The 20,907-nt window shown below is 41.6% G+C and overlaps 1 long non-coding RNA gene across 1 annotated transcript in view; it reads left to right on the top strand.

Annotated features, from left to right (window-relative positions):
* The first annotated feature begins 1,284 nt into the window (after positions 1 to 1,284).
* LOC142416645 (uncharacterized) overlaps positions 1,285 to 20,907 on the top strand; it is a 77,584-nt gene continuing 57,961 nt past the window's right edge. The window contains exon 1 of the long non-coding RNA XR_012777780.1: positions 1,285 to 1,346. This is a non-coding gene — a long non-coding RNA (uncharacterized LOC142416645). The remainder of the gene's footprint in view (positions 1,347 to 20,907) is intronic.

Genomic DNA, 20,907 nt, shown 5'->3' with positions numbered 1-20,907 from the left:
TATTTTACAGATAATTACAAATTCTATTATTTTATTTGATGTTTATGTACTATTTACTGTGTATTGCTTTATAGTTTCTTCTGACTGACAAAGTAACAACTTTTGGATGCTGTCCTCCCTGTAGGAGAAATTCATCCTTATGAAGAGGTCAAGTGCTGAAAAAGCATTTAAGCCTGTGGGACTTAAATGGTGGCTTAGCCCTCTTGAAGGAGCTAGAGAATTCATGCAAGGTTTTCTACACCACTTACCATGCTTGAGTTGATGTTATAAAGGGCAAGAAGGCCGCTGGTCTCAAAGGGGGAGAGACAAATGTCACAGGGAAGAGGGAATTCTGAGAGGGTCCATGTTTATGAAAAACAAACAAGTCCCAGATAGAGAGAGAGACACTAATCCCAGACAGAGAGAGAGAGTTTGGTACCTCCGTGCAGAGGATATCCCAGTGCTGTTGCGCATCTCTGATAGCAGAGCTTCCCTACGACCTAAACTAACCATGCATTTGACAAATGTACAGCCCTGTTTTCAGCAGATTTGTTCTTATCTTTATTACTTCTTTTCACTAAACCAAAATATGTCCCCTTAAGTAATTTTTAATGTGCAATAACATGCTTTTTAAATACAGCAACAATACAGATTTCCACACGATCCTCAAAGTCATATGCCCATGATTTAGGACAAAGCATGCTGGAAATCTACAGTGTACCCAAGGAAAATGACACAGCCCAGCAAATGACACAATCCACCACTGGATTTATAGTTTTCTGCATTCAGGCTGTAATTCTTTTAGTACTGCCCTGTTTTCCTTCATCAGCCAAAAGTTTCCCCAAAGGTAACTGCACTTTGCTGTGTGCCTTTCCCTGGGCAAGAGTAGATTCTTACAGTGATCTCTCTAACCTGGTATGTCCCTCACATGATTCCTTAAAAAAAAAGAGTCCTAAATCTATAAACGCCGGTAAGGGACCTCTTTCATCAACAGCCAACAACATACCTGCCTTCCTTCTCACCTTCGGTAGTAATAAAAGACAAGAGTTCCTTTTTGTCTAGGTTTTTGGTTTGATTTGGGTTGGGTTGGTTTGGTTGGGGTTTTTTTTTTTTTTTTTTTGCAATAGGAATACTGTAAGGGGATACAAACATGATTTCTTTTAAACTGTAAAGGCTGCTTGAAATTTCATTGAATACTGAGAATAGTTTTGTTGAATACAGATTCTCTGTACCAGACTGTCATGGCATTTATACACTGATGTGAAAGAGAGTCTTATCCTTTTTAAGAGTCATCAGGCACCTATATGAAGATATACACACTTTTTCAAAAGTAGTGTTATAGAGCAAGACTTGGCCGAGCTCTGTTGGTAAGTGTAACGTAAAGGTAAATGTAATTAGTGAAATTGAGAGATAATCAAGTGGGGATAATGAAGATGATTCCTTGCTTGACAAAAGAGTCATAGTACATTGCCTTCTGGTTCTGCTTCAAGCACTTGGCAACATCCTGAGCCATGGGAGGGCACTTTTGATTAGCTCTGGGCTACTTACTTGCCCTAGCTCTTGCTCCTGCTGAGTTCGTAGCAATAGCTTCTCTGCTGCTCAAGGCTAAGAGGCTAGGGCCTTATTGATTCTGCAGGATGCATGCAGGAAGAAAAGAAGACAGAGAGTGTTTTTAAGCAAGCCGGAAAGATTTTTTGGAAAGAGGCCTCTTCTTTATTCTGTGGCAACTTACAGGAAATCAGCACTAATGTCAGCTGGTGAGGATAGTAACCATCCCTGCTTGGTGTATTGTGGGGGAGCGCATCCTCTGGACTGGGCCAGCTGGCTGGATGAAAGAGGGAGGGAGCGGAGAGAGGAGGCAAAGCTGTGCACATGGAAGGAGCATGGGAGACAGGTTTGTCCCTCTCTGGGTGTAGGACCAAAGGAGAGCCTGCTACTCTTCTTTTCAGTCTGTATTCACTTCTAGAGCTTCAGCTAAAAGGGGTGCAAAAAGAAACTGGTCCAACCAGCAGAATCACAGAGCTACAGAACGGCAAGAAACATTCTCCAAAACACTGATGCCAACACCTGGCAAACAGGCAGTGCTTCCCATTTCAAGGGCTTTGAGTCGATTGAACTTACAGAGAGGTGGGAATTTGTAACATACAAAGAAAGGAAGAAGAAGAAACAAGCAAATCAGAATTTGGGCCTTGACAGATGAAGTTGGATAGAAAGTACAAGTAATTGAAATGGAAAAAATACCTTTTGCAAGGGCTTTTAGTTCTGTATCAGAGCATTAGCCAGCTCTGTCTCGGGACAAAGAAAATATTTCATCTAATTCTGTAATTTTTCCAGTGCATTTTCACTCTTTCTGGAACATCTAATGCTAACCTCAGAGACAAAAGTGCATATACCATGATGTGATCCAGTTAAAGTACATCATTATATTGCGCTCACTAACATAGTATGAGATTACCCTCCAGAACAGCAGTAAGCAACATGACTAAGAGCTGTCATATTTATTTTCTCATCCAGTCCCTGTGGAGGAGTGTGTGTGCAATGAAGCATTGTGGTTTATCTATTTATTTATTTATCTATTTTCATATTTCCCCTATGTTTATGTAAGAAGTTTAGATCAAAAAAGCACTTTGTACTTGGAGAAGAAACCAAAACAGTTTGTGATAGTGCCTTCCTGTGAGATTCAATGCTGCAGTTTTAGAAGATTCTCCCTGTAAAACCTTCAGTGTGATAGAGAAATAAAGTTATTGATGATGATCTACGCTTATGAGCTCTAGGGAGTCTATAGCTACACTCAAATCTGCTCTTTAAAATAAAGTCCAATACCTTGGACTAAATTCCAAAAACTATAAGAAGCCAATGTAGGCTGCAGGGAGCGGGCTGAGCTTGCTTGTTACAAAGAAGATGCATCCAAGTTTTGCGCGCTTTTGAGGGTGCGTGAGGACATTCTTCATGGCCAGCTACATTGCACAGCTGTAGCCCACCCGAGAGGCGACATAGATGAATTGCTTCCACCACCTTCAAAATCATTATTGCCTAAAGGTGGTAAAAAGCAATGATCATGGCTGCTGCTGTAGAGAAGAGTAGCAGTACTCCTGTTGGGAGGGTAGCAATGCTGCTGTGTCAGTTTGGGACACATTTTTGGCATTCTCCAGAGGCAGACTGACCCCTAAATGTTATTTACCTGGACGCAATTGAGATTGGTGCCCTCTTCGTGCAGCTAGCACATGATTGTGCAATCAGCCTCCTGTCTGCATGGGGAAGCTGAAGCTGATGTAGGAGAGGATTAATTCCGTGGGACTGAACAACTGCAAGATGGAGGTATGGTTTCCCATAACTACTCCTTGGGTGCCTCATGCCAGAAAAGCCAATGTCGGTGCCTTCCCCTTTTACAGCAACCCTTGTGCAGCACACGAAAACCTCTTTGAGAGCTATGTCGTTTCACAGAATAGAACGGAAGAGGGTCACTAGGTCATTATGGAGAGTCTCATTTGCACATCATAAGCTTCTCTGATGGGAGGTTTAGGGGCTGTAAGAAGTCTGTTCACATTTAATATCACAGGTTACTGAAACGTGATTGCAGGGTCATCTTCTGGTTCTATACAAAATTAGTGGTGGGCTATAATTTAGGGGTTTCATTTTTCAGGTTGGATGAGCTCCTAAACACACAGGCACAAACGCACAGAAACACACACGCATACAAGCACAAGACTTACTTTGTGTATTTTTCTATGCCTTCTTCTTACCCCAGTAGATATCTTCTACTTGCTCTACTACTCCAAGCTCATGATTTTATATCTACCATAGTCTGTCAGGACACAGCTTTCTCTTTTTCATGTTTGTTTTATACCTATACAGCTGCCAGTGATGCTTTGTGTGGCATAGGTAAACCAACTCTAGGTTTACTCATTGATCAGCAACTTTGGTTGAAAGTTTTTCACCAGGAGGCATACTCAGGCTTTCCAAAGGAGGCCCTAATATATAAAAAAGGGGTGGGGGGAAATATTTTGGATTTTCCCACTGTACTCAATACAGCTAGGCCATGTTCACTGAAGTGGCACAGAGATTCAACATCAGTCCCTGAAGCTGCCGATCGCTGCACCCAGCATGGGAAGGAAGCTGTTGGTTGTGTCACTGCTTTTTGGCTCTGCTGCAGCTTGGCGGAGTGTGCGTGTCAGCAGGAGCACCGGATCAGGGCATTATTTGACCACCAAATCACATACTTTTCTGTGCCAACATCATTCTTTATTTCTTTCAGAGTGGGAGGGAAACAGCGTGGCTTGTTTCAATGCCCCTGGGGCCTTGAATCTATGTTTTCATTCAGGAAATGAATCATGATCATCCTGCCTTGCTGTAGGGCAAAACCAGACAATACGGTATTTCCCTTTAATGCACAAAGCTGACAAATAACTGTTCCTGTAAGGAACTGGGAATAGGGGGAAGAGAATTATATAGGCTGGGTGGGGTGGAGAAGAACAAGAAATACAACAAAAGGGAGAAAAAGAGAAGTGTTGGCAGGAGGAAATGCTGCAATACCTCGCCCAGCACTCTGAGTCTCACAAGTAAAACGTGAACATGAGGTTCACAATTAAAATGTGAATGTGATGGTCACAGTTAAAGAAGGGGGACGTAGCTAAAGATTCAGATAAGACTACAAAAACTGTTAAGGGCTCAGGGAGGGAATGAAAGAAATTTCAAAGCAAAGGCAGAGAGAGGAAAAGGCCGCTGAAAGAAGATGATGGCAGACTGACAGAGTGTCACTCGGTGCTGCTGATATGCCTTAAAGTCCCCAGAGCGGGGACTGAGGAGGCATCACATCAGGTTCCCGACAGAAAGGACTTCCACTGTCATTCACAGGCGGCCTTCGAACTGATCAAAGGGGACTGCTAAAAACACACACTGAACTCAGGAGTCCAAGAGACAGCAGGTCGCCTACAGGCAACACCTTCAGCATAAAATATGTAGTAGACAATAAAGCAGAAGGCAATTGCTTGAGGTTCCTGTAGCTGCAAGAGACCCCCTTCCCATAACTAATGGGAAATGATGACACTGTCTAAAGCATCCCTGTTCTTTTGGGGTAAAAGTATACTAGCAGCTTCAATTGGAACGAGCATATTTGCTATAAATATTTACATCTGCATAACTCCCCTCCCTAACGGTACTGGAGACATAAGGAACTCAGCAGCAATTGCTTCAGGCCAATGCTCTGCTTCAGCTATCACAAGAAAATGGCAAGTGCAGTCACAGCCTTTGTCCCCAGCTGCCACCCACTTACTCTGGCGCTTGCCAAAAAGACAGACAGACGGTTACTCTCTGACAATGGCAGAGGCACTCTCACTTCTTTAGAGCTAAAAGGAACTCTAAAGTCCCTCTGATAAATTCATACTGAAAGTGGCTAAACCTTGGTGCACTATTAATATGCTCAAGAGACAAAACTTGGAAATCTCTCACCTTCTTACATACCTCGGGCAGGAATTTCCTTCCCAGAAATAATCTCCTTTATAACAAGGCAATGAAATTTGTTACAGTTTACCAAAAGAAAGGAGTGAAGACCGTTGTCAGAGTTTCATGAGCCACAGAGTTCATTGTATAAGTCATGAAATTCTCTTGCAAATGGAAATTAAGTATTCTGTAGAAACTGGGATCATTATATACAAAGATAAAGGAAAGCCCTTGCTGCCCTATATCCCTAACGAGTGAGCTAATTTATGGTTTGATTTAGTTTTTCTAATAACCAACAATGATTTGGCAGACGTCATATATGTATGAAACAAGGTGAAACAGAGAACCACAGAAATAAGACTGAATTATACCAAAGCTAGCTCAGTTTAAAATCAGCCTAACTCCCTACACTTCTGTGAAATTACTCCTGATTCATCTGCATATAACTATGCATAGAACCCAATTACAGCTTTTGTGAAGGGCTGGATGTAGTGTCATCCTGGGGCAAGGAACAAAGAAAGGTTTAGTTCAGGCTTTTTTTTTCCTTTTTCCTTTTCTTTTTTTTCCCCTTTGAATGACCTCTTATGTCAAAGTTCTCATTAGGCAGCATCAGAGATGTCCAAAAAAATGCATGAAGTGTTACAGTCCTGCTGACTCTGCCCCACACCTTGTCTAGCCTCGGAAAAAATCAGTAGCGTGTTAATGCACTGACCTCTTCCAAGAAGCAGAGACAGCTATACAGCTTGTTTCTAAGCTAATGCATAGAAATTGGGAGTGGGAGGATATTGGGAAGGATGAGTGTCTGGCACAGGCATACACCGGTAGTGAATCGTCCATGTTTCAAGTTAGAAAATGTGCAATTACAGCTGGACAGGAAAAAAAAAAACACAAAAAAACCTTGAAAATAATGGAGGGACTCAGTATTTGCTTGTTTGTTTGTCTTCTCTGAAGGCCTATATGTTTACTGGAAGTCATGAGAAAGCAGGCTTTTTTTTGGTGATAGACTACAGGAGGATTTGGCAAATATGCCAGAGGAAAACCATGAGCAGATATTCCTAAGAAGAAGTTGTTATGTGAGTGAATTGTGGGCCTGCAGGGAAAAGTCTGGGAATTAAATGTCCACATAAAATTCACTAGGCACAGCTGCTTTCAGTAGCTGCGCTAAGCTCCAAGAAATGCAAATGACTGATTTCTAAAGAACGCAGAGCCCTGTACAGTGTGACTAACCCACACCCCCTTGCTCCTCGCTGGCCAAGCAGCCACTCTACTGCTCAGTTTGCTATGAAAAACCAACTCCTTTGCTGGTACAGAGCTGGCACCAAGAACCAGCTAAATCTTGTATGATGGGACTGATCTAACAGCTTCATCTGGCTGGTACAGGATTACAGCAGCATTTCCTTAGTGGAGAACCAGGCTTCACACTGAAAGCAAAACTGTCTCTGTAAGACTCCTGTGTGAAAGGTCCCTTTGCACATCATCTCTCACCAGGAGACTTTCCCTTTCCCATGAACTGATAAAAAATACTAATAAAAATGTAAAAAAAAAAAAATCTTGAGGTCATCCCTTAGCTTCTTGATATTCCCTATTCTTTCCCAAATTTATTTGTACCAGGTAACATTCTTTAGGAAAGATCTGATATTAAAAAAAACAAGCAAACTGGTAAGAAAGAAGGGTTTAAATGGTATGCAAAGTTTTGCTTTGGGGGTTTTTTTTGTTTGTTTTTTAAACACAAATACAGTCTGGAAGTACCTGGGTTTCTTATCGCTTCCTACTGTAATGAATTAGAAAGTCTATTCACACAGACGAAACGCATATTGCAAAACAGCATCTCAGATGGGACTGGAGCCTGTGATGAACGAGGCCAAGGATTGCCTCACTTACTAATGTGCCTGTACGTCTTGTTAACCAAAAGTCCCATAGCAGCGTGGCTAGAGAATACAGACCTATAGCTGATCTGTTCTCGGAATGTATTTGAGACATATATACTGATATCTCTAAATATATTTCTTCAAATCCCTAGGCATCTTTGAAAAATCCTTTTGTCTCTGACTCTATGTGTGCAAATACATTTTGTTGTCAACGTATTTGGGCGGGGGAGTTACTTTACAGGGTGTTTTCTTCCCCAAAGCTCTTTAACCGACAGGAGCAAAATCAGTATCAGGATACCTAGGTTTTACTGGGGTTTGGGGTTTTGAGCAAGTCTGGTATCCATTCCATGTTTTCCATCTATGAAATGGAGGTAATACTTAAGGCACTTTTAAAAAGTACTTTAAAGATTGTCATGTTAAAAATTAGCCTTTGCCTCTTACCCTATTTAGCACCTATTATAGATCCCATTAGATTTGCACTGGTGTTAGGTGGTATCAGAAAAGCAAATATCTGTGACAACCACTGATGTATGAACAAACTGAATTCAGCAGGATATACTGAATTTGCTAATAATCCCAATTCAGATATCTGACAGAGCTGGAACTGCAGTACCTGGTCTGGAAATAAGCAGGTATCTCTGAATCCTGACACTGGGAAAAGCGTGTCCTCCACAGGGCAACACGTCTCCTGCTGTAACGTCTACTGCGTCTTCAGCAATGTAAAGCAAAACAACGTTGGAAACAAATGGGCTGTGTGACAGTCAGATGTGTCAATATCTTGACTCAAGAGAACAGGAGGTTGTAATTAAGGTTTTGCTTTAGTGCAGGAGTTTTAATAGCATAGATATTGTTCCTGGTATTTGTTTCAAATAGAAATCAATAACTTACAAGGAACTGACAGTAGTGACAGGTATTGAAGTGGCAAAAACTACTGGAGACTTTCCTCTAACTTTTGCTGCTTTTATAAAAGGTTTGGGTAGTCTGGGTATAGCGTAATGCAACCCTCTTTGTCCATCCAAGAAAGATAAATTAATGTGTGAGTTAATTAATAATAATATTAATGATTTTAAGATATTGCCTGATACTAATGTACAACCTGGTTGCACACAGCATGAGTTCCTGTACAGACCAATTTCTCTGGGGTTTTTTTTTCACTTTAGCTGTTCCTTGCTTTATTTAGAAATAGTCAAATTATTTTTTCCTACTCCGTCTGTGTCTCTGATATGGACTAAACAATAAGTATTACTAGAAGACATGGGAGTATAACAATACATCTTTATTGGAGCTACTGCCACATTAGAAACCTTGCATCGACACTTCTATCAGTCTCTTAGACTTTAAAACTAGTGCTTCAGCTTGTATGGTTAGTTCAAAAGATTGCAAATGCAAAGTTTACAGAAGTGTATGACAGTGATATATTTGCCAGTAGCAAATTAGTCCAAGTGAGTTGTAAAGCTTGCACTGACATATATAATTCTTAGCAGGTTTCAAACTGTCTTCTCCAGGCTATGATTAATTTCATTAGATATTCTTAAAGTTAAGAAAAAAAGGAAGAGTAATAAGGTAGTCTGCCAATCACAAGTTCTAGAACACGAAAAAAATCTCAGGTTAAGTAATCTTTCCATACTGTGGACTTGATTCTCATCTCGCTGACATGAGAGTGGTTCTGCTGCACTCATAACCCCTCCGTTTAAGTGGATGAAGATTTAATTTTAGCACCAAGCACTGAAATTACAGTCTGGTCTATTTATCTCAAAAGATCTCCTACAAAATAGAGTTATGTAACAATGTGCTTTACATTTACCTGTTCCCATATAATATGAAATACTATATAAAGGGTGAAATTTTGCGCCCATAGCAAAATGCCACTACATAGTTAATACACAAAACTATGCATATGATGCAATAAAGAGTATTTATGCCATAAATGAAAGATTAAAGCAGTAATTTACAGCTAGAATTCTGCATTGTTATGGTCAAGTTATGAAGTAAATTGATACATTCATCACAAAGACAGAACTTAGGTGGGAAGCAACTTCCCGCCTAAGTACCTAATAATGGGAAACATCGTTAAGAAGGCCCCATTGGCTAATGACAGTGTGACCTTTGTTAATCCCCCATGATGAACAATATTTTTTCCCCCTGATGATTCCATCAGAGATTTAAATTCCCCAAATAAGCTTGACCTACTGATAACAGTGACATTTTTTAAAGGGGGGGAATTCCCAGTTTGGGCACCGCTTCTCTTCTCTGGCAACCCCCAGTCCTCCCTTCCCTCCACACGGGCTTTGCCCATCACTTGCTCGTCTGGCTGATTGGCTTCTCTGATCGGGATGCATGGCTTTGGCTTTGGCTTTGCCTTTGCCGTGGTGTCGTCTGGCACCTGGCTGTCATTGACCTCAGCTCTTGCCCTTTCACTGACTCTTTAGCAGGTATGGGAGAGCAGGTGTGGGAAGGCAGGAGAAGCAGTTGCTTATTTCTTACCTCTGCTTGCAGCCCACGCCTCTTCAAATGGTGTTCATTACAGCTTTCTACAACATGAAGAGCCTGACCTCTCTCCTGCGCCTTTTTTGCTTTTACATCATTACTGGATCTTTGGGGTTTGGGGTTTTTTTTCATTTTTTTTTTATTCTCTGCCTTCTTGACTAGTTGGCTTTTGCCCACTTCCAGCTCTGTGATAGCACATCTGAAGACAGACAACAGCAGCTGAGTAGCATGGCAGTGAGTATAAAAAATCTGTGCTCAGCACAGCATCCAAATTTTCTCAGAGATTACTGCTTTTATTTTCACAAGAGGCCTGGGATAAAGGGTGGGTAGTGGTTTCATGTCACAGAGAGGAATCTGAACACAAAGAGGTGAACTGGTAAAGGGATTTAAGGGTTAAAGTTACATGTTTTGATACCTAACCTTTAGTGCCTACCAGAGCAGAGTCCGGAGCTCTGTGTTAAATCTACGTGGATAGATCTGGGTGCCTAGGACATGGATCCTGAGCCCACTGAAAACAGAAGCATTTAAAATCAATGTGGAGTGTTAGACAGCGGGAGATGCTTACAAAGGGGATACTCTGAACTTCCACCCTTCTGTGGAGCTTTGCCAAATTAGCTGAGCCTATAATAAATCAGCTATTCATTTGGGCTCAGTACTGGAACCTTTTACCTGAGTATCTTCCAGAAATCAGGTCAAACGGCAGATTTACCAGGAAGGGTAATGGGGTTGCATGATCCCCAGTGTCAGCGTTTTCAATTCTGGCATGAGTGCTCTCCTGTAAAGTGATATGGCTGCAGAAACACCCACGTTTGCTTCGGGGTTTGTTTGTCACCAGTGCCAACTCTTGAAGAATAAGATTACAACTTTACTGGGTCAATGACGATGAGAATAACTCTTGATCTTAACAGCTAGGGACCTAACCCTTTCTTCTGCAAAGTCAAATCACCTGAAAAAGGAGGGGAAAAAACATCCTCCTCCTCCTCCTCAGCACTGCTTTTGGTTTAGCTATGTGCTAACTGCACAGGTGCTGGAAGATGTGGGCTTGAATTGCCCCACGTGGAGTTGCCTTCTCCCAGATCTGAAGCAAAAGAAGATCTCCACAGCAGGTGAGTTCTTTACCCATTTAGACCTACATAAGATGTGAAGGCACCGTTGCTGCAACTTTCTGTCTGATTTTTGAGACAAAATGAGATCTGTCGCTGGTTCTCCACCTCAGCAAAACGTACAAAGCACAAGGCCATCCATTCTCCTGGCATTGGAGGGCTATCTCAGTGGTGAATAGCTTAAGGGTGACCAGAGTACTTCTCACGTGGGAAACACACCAGCCTGCCGAGAAGAGAAGGGAGTTTTATATACCCAGCTCAGGCAGCTGCAATTTTCCACTTGGCACTACTCACTTAGGAGTTACTGCCGAGTGCCAGCATCAACTTAGGGGCTGGCTCAGGAATGGCACTGTACTTTATACAACAATTTACGCCCCCATTCAAACCTTCCTCATCACAGTAGATCTCTTTCAGTCATCCATGGATGTTGTCACATGGTTAACACCACAAACTAATACGTGTAGTCATGCTTCTAATTTCTGTGTAGGATTATACTGCAGTGGAAAAATAAGAGCTAATAGAAATGCTGGAGCAGGCGAAGGGGAGTTGGGCTTTTTGCCACTTTATCACTATAGCTCCTCCGATGCCTCTCGCTTCTGCTTTGCAATAACCCCTGCTACTCCCATCACGCGAATCTTGATCAGATTCTGTCAGTCATGGTTTCAGTGTGCCAGATGTGATGTTATGTTATGCCAAATGTGGCCTGAACTGAGTGCTAGCATGACTCGCTATCAAACTGTTTTCTCCTGTGAGCCAAACAAGATTTAATAAAAAATAAAAAGAAAAAAAAAGGAGGGGAGGGTGATTCTAGACATTACTGTTTTGTATGTTGGTCGGGCCTGTTGGCTTAGCTCCCTGTTAAAAAGCAGTATATTTACTAGCCTTTGTTTTTACACAAGTGAACAGTGAGTGGCCTCAAATAATATGGGTGGAAAATAGCTTGAAAAGAGGATTTTTTTTTTTTTTGTAAAAGCGCATGGATTTTGGGGGTTGTCTGGAGCAATTTCACAGAAACAAGAGCAGATTAAAGGAGGTAATGACATGTTTGTAATTTCATTCCTAAGGCTCACGGTGTCCTTGCCTCTGTCTAGTTTTCAGCCTGGAGATAAATCAAGGGCTTCAATTTCCAAATCTGTCATAGAAGCTTCGCAAATAAAAATGCTGACAAAAAATATCTGCTTTTAAATGGCTACTTGCAAGCACTGACAACTAGCAGTCTATACATCTTTCACCTTACAGGGAAGAGAAGCAGTGTGTGTTGCCAGGAAAAATGAAGAGGAGAAAGGCAGTGCTCCTAAAGTTAACGTAATCTAAAAGTATGACAACAATAAACCATTTACAGTCATGTTTTGAATGCTAGATGAAAATAGATTTCAGGTGGTGTATTAACAAAGCCTCACAGCTGCCTGGTGGGGGAAAAAAAATGGATGTGGGGTTAGAATATGAAGTAGAGAGACCATGTGGACAAATAAAATTCCTTCCCACCCCCAGCTGCCCTCGCAGCTGCTGTGGCCGCTCCACATGTGCTCCGCCGTGCCCACAGAGAGAGCTTGTGCGTGACTGGGGAGGCACCATGAAAACCAGCGCAGATTATGCTGGTTAATGCTGAATAATTTGCTGTATCTGTTAGCTGCAGGCTCTAGCTTTTGCAGGATATGAATTCCAATCAAAAGGCAGAGCTGGAGCAGTCGGCAGTAAGAGGTAAACTAGGCCAGTTACTTTGCTGAAACTAGGGGTGACAGAGCTGAAATGGCGGCTCGGAGTGCTTCGGCTGGCAGCGCTGCAGGGTCCCTGAACTCCCAGAGACCTTGGCCATGGCCCCATGCAGTGTCCCCCCGCAGGGACCGGTGTCTGGTAGTTACACCTATGGTCTCCTTGGTCTGCGGGACTGAATTTTGTATGAAGGTTGTAGAGCCATATTGTGTTCTTGAATCCCCCCTATAGCTGCCATTAGAGGCAGAATAGTGTGAGTCAGGCTCCCCACGCTATGCCCAGGTTATCTGGCTCCATGAAGGATTTGACCTGTTTCAGCCGAAAGGCAGAGGATAACTCAGCATGCAGACTGTGCGGTGCTCTGGGGCCCCGGTCTGAGTGCAAGATCTGAACTAATGGGGCAGAATAAATGCACCCACCCACCCACTCTTCCCAGGAGAGCTCTCGCTCTTTATTCCCTGCTACTGTGTGTACTTAACACCTTCCAGTCAGCTTGTCTCCTTAAGGCTTCTGCCTGGGAGATCCTGAAGAGCGACATCCAGCAGTCCTTAGATCCAGGGAATGAATGATACGTGCTCTAGGCAGTTGAAGTGCCCTAGGTAAATTTATTGCATGCACAAGCACGTCATCCTTATGGCGTATGGCCCCTAGGATTTGCCTACGTACACGCTGTGGGCAGAATCTGAGATGGCTGCAATCCCTGGTCCGGTGGGAACCATGCTCATGTCCTACACAGCAGACAAGTGGCCACAGTCTGCCTGGATCTGATTTTTAAGGCAGAAAAAGCGAACACGTCAAGGAAAACTTGTATCTGTTGTAGCCCTACAGAGCAGAAAGGACAGGGTATAAAGGCTAGAGGACCATATTGTCTAACTAGAATAAGGATTATTGAAAATGCCTGAAAACTCTGTGGGCCATAATAGCTTTCTAGAGCAGGGAACTAGCATACTGCTGCCTCTATCAACAGGGATATACAGCCTGCTCAAGGCTGTGATTATCTTTGTCACTGCAGTCTTTGTCAGCTGGTTGGATTCAAAACCAGCCTGGAGAAGGTAGGTGCTCTCATTTTGCTCTTCACAACTTATGCTTCAAGGTCAAGCAAGCCCTGTGAACCTTACTAGTCTAATTTTGCTTTTGGTTTTATCACAATTGTAAAATGGTTAGGAAAAGTTTTTACATCAAGTAGAGGACTTGCCACCTCAGAGCCATTGAGAGACAGGGCTCACTAAGTAGCTATTGCTGAGTTTTTATTTCAGGGAAAGTTTTAGAAAAAGAATACTTTAATCCGTAGATCTGGAAAGTAATCTGTGAATAAGGGCAAAAAGGGTTAGTATTTTTAGGACATGTTATATGTTCAAAGGGCCGTGCACAGTGCTAATGCACAGCCATTAACAAATTGATCTTAAGCCCCTGTGTGCAGTTAAGTAGGGAAGTTTTACAAATGGGAAGACTGAGACAAAACATCTTGCTCGAGGCTGCCCCGTGACAGAGCCGGCTTCAGAAGCCAGCATCTCCCGTCTCCCTGTGTCGTTCCTCCAGACAGCACTGCCAAGCAGCAAAAAATGAAATTAGAGACACCTTTCTGTGAGGCTTAAAAAGAATGACCATGAAATAAAACTAACAGTTAAAGCAAAAGGCAGTCCAAACAGTCCTGCTGCATTTTGAGTGCCGGGGTCTGCAGAGGAAAGCCGCTGATATTTTGGTAAAACTAACACCAAAGACATTAAGTTTTATTATCAATATCAGATCATTGCCCGTCTCAGTAATCACTGGACTGTGTGTTTGATAAAAGAACGTTTGAGAACTGCTAGGCTGTTATTATATATAATTGCTCTTTACAATGACTGGATATCTCCAGTGAAAATGAATCAGTGATCTCCACTGTAGCAGAATCTATTAAATAATTGGAGAGCATGGCTAGGATCTTTGATGTTGAAAGGAAGAAATTCAATAAGCAGTCTCATCAGGCTTTCTAACACAGCAGAAAAAAAGGGCTGCAGGCAGGAACATACCGACACTACAGGTCAGTGAAGGTTTATGGATTTCTGTGCCTTAGAAAGGAGGAAGAACCTAGCTGTACAGGACTGTTGAACCATTAGGTACCTCAGGGGGTGTCAGAGTATTGTTGTGTAGCCTTCTAAAAATATAAATGGTAGGGCCAGACATCAAATGTTTCTCCTCTGCCCAGATTTTATGAGAATATCATGTGTCCTGAGGAGATGTCAGAACTGTGCTTCAGCTGTTTTGCTACTTGACACTGGCACGTTATCCTTAGAAGATTCATTTTCACATTTATTAACCCATTTCTACCTCACAGACTCACATCTTTCCATCAAAGAAGTGCCTGTTGTCTTTGAATTAATAGCTTAGATGTGTATAGTGGCCTTCATTACAAAAAAGCATTCAGCCTCCTCTGCTGGATGGAAGACAGCTGGCAGGTACTTAGTGCATTGCCCTGGGAGGAGAGCGCGTGGCTGAAGAAAGCACAAAAAACATCCTTATTCTCTTCTAACAAGAGGTACCCTGGGACCTTTAATGTGACCAAGGGACTGGCTTTTACTGGCTCCTCTGAAAAACCTGCACACAATACTCCTCATGATGTAGTCTTTATCTGGAAGGCTGAAGGAGAAAAAGGGATCATGGGGCTTTGGGGATCAAATTATACCTCCCTAATGTTCATACTAACATTTGTGCTGGCATTAGGCTGTAGAAAGGATATTTGAAGAAACAGTTGAGAAGATCGGGTTAGTGATTTCCTCTGTAAAGATGTGTAGCAAAACAGAGCAAAGCACCCCAGCTGCAGAGTTAGTTATTGTGTCCACAAAGTACTGGGGGCAGTTGGTACCTGATGCTGGGACAGTGTCAGAGTGGGCTGCCCCGTAACTGTGCAGTGGCCAGTTCCTGTGTTACACCTAATTTATCCCACCCGCCTTGAGGAACGAGTCAGCCAAACTGAAGGAAACTGGTCAGGAGAAAGCACGAGCTCCCTGCCCATGGTGACTTCTCAAATGCTTTTGGGCAGAAAACCAACCTCATTTCTGGTGCTGACCAGTGCTCAGGGTGCGTGGCAAAGCAATGAGAAAGATGATTGTTGCCAGGGTCTGTGTGTAAGAAGGTGGCGTGCTGGAGAAGCTGGAGGGACCTTGGTCTCAATCCCAGATCCCTCTATCCCTTGTACAGGCTTGGGTGAAAAGAATAAAATGGGGTCACCCCAGTGCCTTCATAGACAGATGTCCAAATCCTTCTGACATGCAGGCTATTTGTGAAGTTACTGTCTGTTCTTTTGCTCAATATGACATTGAAAATCCTCTGGACAGCGTTATGAGCTACCCAGATCTATTAGGCAATGTTTGCAGTATGTCTCCAGGAGTCCACATTACTGTTGTTCCATATCAGTCCATCTAACAACCATTATCTATTTGTTTCAAAAGTCATAAATACAGAGCTAATTTTAAGTGTAAAGTTTGCGGTTGTAAGGTTTTAATTAGTAATCTTATTCAACGGGTTCTCACCTTTAGTGAGACATCTACTGTATAATATGATGATCTAAGCAGTTCAAGGGCCATATGAATATAAAATATCTTTTTTCACTTTGTGTTAAACTGTGGGAGGAAAAAATCTGAAAGAGAGAGATTTATAGTATATAAGTTAATGCTTTTTCAGAAGTCTCAAAGTTGGATTGCTGTGAAACCATTTCTTTCATAAAACCTTCTCTTCCTTGTCCACCTTTTTCAAGCTTAAGCAAATTAAACGGTAAAGTCATACACAGATCAAAGAGAATGTTAAACCGTAACTTTCTTGACTCGTTTTCTCTTTTAGGATCAGTAACTTTTCATCTCAGATGTAGTCTCTTGATTAGCTTTTTTCTTACCTCTATGCTACGCTACAGTATTTCTATTAAAATTGCTTTGCAGATTCATAACTCTCCAATACAGCGAGGAGCTGAAGCCTCCATGTTGTAGAAATGAAGCTTTACTCTGAGTACATGATTAAAAAGGGCAGACGAGTACAGGAAAGGAAGCTAATTCCAAGGGCATATTGAGCTTCAAATATTGATCCATGTTTGAGATGCTTCTTAAAGCGTCTCTTACAGGTGTTGGGTTCTGTAGGAAAATGATAATGCGTTTGTATTTTTTTGGACCAGCTTCCAAGATATCCCAGTATTTTTGCACTTGAGGTTTAGTGATGCATGCTCAGCCACAACAAGGCTGATAGTCTTTGTTAGAGCATGGCTGTGGATAGATTTGGGATTCAGAGCTTGCAGTTCTTGAGGGCTGAGGCTTTAAATCTCTTCTCCTGTGAGGCAGAGTATGAGCTGGAAATCAGGGTGTATATGTTCTGCTTGTCTGGCAATGGGCTGCTGGTGCGTTGTGCTGCCCAGCTGCTTTGAGGCAGCTGTCCTCGCTGCTATGCATAGTATTCCAGCTACTCCAAACAGAATGTCCCAATTATATCTCTTCTTTTCTTTTTTCTTTTTTTTAATTGTCTCTGCTGTGCCTTTTAATGGAAAGAAATAATGGGCTTTAGCTTCTAATTTGTCCTTAGGTGTGTATTTTTCCTTTGATGCCAAACAATGGATCCTTCCTTCCAAATTCCAATTTATGATAACTACAAACCAGATTTTGCTTCCCACTTTACCTGTGCCACTTCAGCGTCATGCAACGCTCATAGCTCTCCGGCCTGGGGTCCTGCCAGGGTGAAAGACCAACTCCCAGGAACGCTGATGTGAAGTCTTCAGCCCCCCTTCCATGCAAGTCCCTGCAGGAGGCACCTGGTTAAGAGCAGGGCAAAGGAAAAGGAGCCTCACTCGTGCACCACAGAGCCCTGCGGTTCTTCTGAGGGGATACATTAGGAGCCACGTGGCTATTGCCACTTAGAACAAGCCTGAATGTCTCCATGTTGTAATGACGAGAACACTCCAGTGTGATTAAAAGCTGCTTTTGCTTGCTCCTGTGCCTCAGCTGAATGGCTATTTTCCTACAAAAGGAGACCGAGGCCCTTGCGATACCCTGGCTTATGGAAATAGTAAGCTAATGTAAAATGGCTTTTCCGGACTTGAAATAGAAAATCACTAAGCAAAAATTATTTGAATAGTTTCTTACAGGTACCTTCTCTAAAAACCTACGCTTTCTGTATTTCAGATATGCTTTTTTATCTCATAGCACTTCTTGATGGTCTTTGCTGACCACTGGTTTTAAATTAGCTCATTTTATGTTTATGAAGACTTTCTATATTTTAAAAAATTGCCAGTTAGAAAGCTTACTGGTATATACTGATACTTCAAAAGCAGTAGAGAAAGATGTATGTTTCAGATAGTCAGGACTCCTGGGGTGAGTTGGGTTTAATATTTTGTCAGGGAGAAGTTCCATTAACTTCATATAATTAGCAAGAAAGAAAGGTTTGTTTTTATTTATTCAAAAGCTTAACATTTTATTGCATTAAACATCAAGATTGAATTTTCTTTTTTTTTTTGTCTGAAGACATCCATTTTACATTTAGAGTCTTGAATGTGTAGTCTTTGCTATACTCTGCTGTTGTAAAGTTAATATGCATCCCCCCAATTATCACAGAGCATCTTGTTTTCTGCAGTCTCAGTTCACTTGCCACGCTTAGATCTTTTGCTGTTGGGACTTTATGATTATCATTTTTACTTTTCAGTTTATTGTATAATTTTAAGAACATTATCATATATGTGAGATTCATAATTAAAAGTCGCTGGATTTTTTTTAATGTTATCTTACAAAAATGGAAGTAAATTGAAGCAGATTCACAACTCTGTCAAGATAGCTTTCTGAAAATGAACAACACAAGCTGACCTTGATCTACGTTCCAAATGCCATGTAACCAGTGCTATGCCAGTGATGTAGTCCATTGGAGTGGAAAACATGGAGCTGGATTATTATGTGCTCAGCTGATTCCTGGTTCATGGGCAGAGTAACCTCAGCTGTTCTTCTAGCTGCCATAAAGTGGTCCCATAGCTCCTACAAATTAACCAGTCAGGGTAGGAAATGCTTGGCCCTTTGAATGATTCAAGATAAAGGAAAGTAGAGAGGCAACTTTAAGCCCCAAGCAATTTAGAATCTGATTTTAGAAGAATATGATACACAGGATAAGAGTAAAATTGTAAGATAGGATGTGATACTGACAGCATTTAGAGCACTACTGTCAATCTTAGTGAAATGTAGGTTATATGGAGGGATTTGAAGGAAGAGAATGAGAGTGCTTTGCTGACAAGAGAGAAGGATTTTTTTTTTTAAGTATGAGAACTTTGCTTTGAAGAGGATAGCAAGTTTAGAGAAGGAATAGACAGAAAAAAGGAAGATGTGTGAACGGTGGTATTATGCTGATGCTAATATCTGTTATGTTTAAGAAATAATGAGCCTAATGACATATGTGAAAATTCTTTTGAAAAGTATTTCAGGGAAACCTAACAATGTATTTTTCATAGTTAACAGTTTCTAAACCCTACTCTCTGCCCCAGTTCCCTTTAATTGGTTACAGAATTAACTATTGCCCTGGATGTATTTGGAGTTTAAGTAATATTTGTTCATTATTTTCTCTGTTTAAAAAGAAAGGAATAAGGAAAAAAGCAAAGGCATTTTGGAAATAATTTTAGATTTGTATTTTCAAACTAGTTAAACACAGGACTGCGTAAAAGTGGCATGCTCTTACTCATCCACTTCATTGAATTACCATATTTACTTGTTTTACAGATTAAATTTAAATTCTCTTAGGGTGGGCCTGTAAATTAAGTAACAAGATAGAGTGAAAACTACATTTTTAACTTATTCTTGTCTAAGAACACTGAGCAGTTTTTTTATTTGCTTCTTTATTAAAAAGTCTCTTCCTCAGTTGCACTTACTTGTGCAACTCGGCTTGTGGATCGTTTACAACGATCCTCAGCCATGTTACCCACAACGATGCAGAAAATAGAAGTAGCATAAGTGAGCTAGAAATATTTCTAACCTGGTTAAGTTGGATGGAGAATCCTTATGAGAGCAGGGTGGAGTTCTGGAAAGTCAGCTTTGCAAGCCGCAGTCAGTCCTAGGCAGCTATGTAGACACTTTGTCTCATTATATCTTTGTAGTACATAGTGCCTAGCCCTCTCTCCATTTGTTCAGGGAGAAACTTATTCTTGCTGCTGCCTTGTCTCCTCCAGCCCAAGTTTTATACATTTGGGTACTGGTTCATGCTATAAAACCCTAATGAAATGTTTTCAGTTGGTAGGCATCTCTGAAAGCTGAGAGCGAGTTAAAAGACACTTGTAAACTCTGAGAGTTTAGGACTCGGTGTCCTGTTGAGGTTTTCTGTCTGTGCATCAGCGCTCTCTCTGTAAACCTGCTCGGCTGTTTCTGGTAGATTGGCGTAATGAAAAGTGAGGCCAAACCTTTGCTGCTCAAGTTAAATGTGTGCTGCTGTTCTGTGCTCGTGAGACAATCATTATATCTTAATGGCATATAACAGCCAGAACTATTTTCATTTGTTCAGCTGTTCCTGATCGGGGTTAGGGGACTGCAGCGTGAGCCCAGGCAGTAGTAAACCTCTAAGGAATACAAATAACTTAATCAAGGTTGTTTCCTGCCTGCCAAGTGTAGCGGCTAGCGCGGAACAAAGGGCTGGCACGAAAAGCCCTGGATTCCTCCCAGACAGTCGCTCCTTTAAGGGAAAATAGGATGCAAATGTGGGACAATGAGAGCATCCTGTTACTTTTGCAGGGATACAAAAGTTCATCTCCGAAAAGAACTATCAAGCCCCAAAGTGGGAGCCCAGCTTGTTTTGAGGACCCAGATCTCATAGGGTCGAAAGCAATGGACGTTTTGCAGCTTTCTTAGTGATTTCTGTTAACATGTCTTACTGACTACTCTGATCGCATAGCTGCCTGATACTTGGTGCTTCAGTCCGCCTGTGCGTAGGCATGTGAATTCTAAGTTTTTACTCAGTCTTCAGCTGTTGTTCCTTATTAATTTCCCCTTGTGATTTCATACTGAAAAGATCAGTCTACTTTCATTCATTTCTATGTTTCAGAAGATTCTCTATTTTTGAGCCTAGACATTTTAGATATAGGTGAAACTTCTCTATGCAGGAATAAACTTGAAGAGACATCAAAAGTTTTTAAGCAGGCACGTTCTCTTGCCTCCTAGATCAAGAGAGATGTAACAGCACAGCAAAGAAAAAGAAAAAAAGAAGTTTACATGTAAAACTTTCCAGTTTTTCTGACCTTAGAAAAGAGAACAGGTCAATTAATATAGATCAACATTTTTGTAATGCATCCATGGCAATCTAACTACTTGAACAAACACTCTGGAAAGTTTTTATAG

Source organism: Mycteria americana, chromosome 1 (assembly GCF_035582795.1).
Source record: "Mycteria americana isolate JAX WOST 10 ecotype Jacksonville Zoo and Gardens chromosome 1, USCA_MyAme_1.0, whole genome shotgun sequence".
NCBI lineage: Eukaryota > Metazoa > Chordata > Aves > Ciconiiformes > Ciconiidae > Mycteria > Mycteria americana.
The sequence above is the reverse complement of the archived record's forward strand: the minus strand, read 5'-3'. Positions and strand labels throughout refer to the sequence as shown.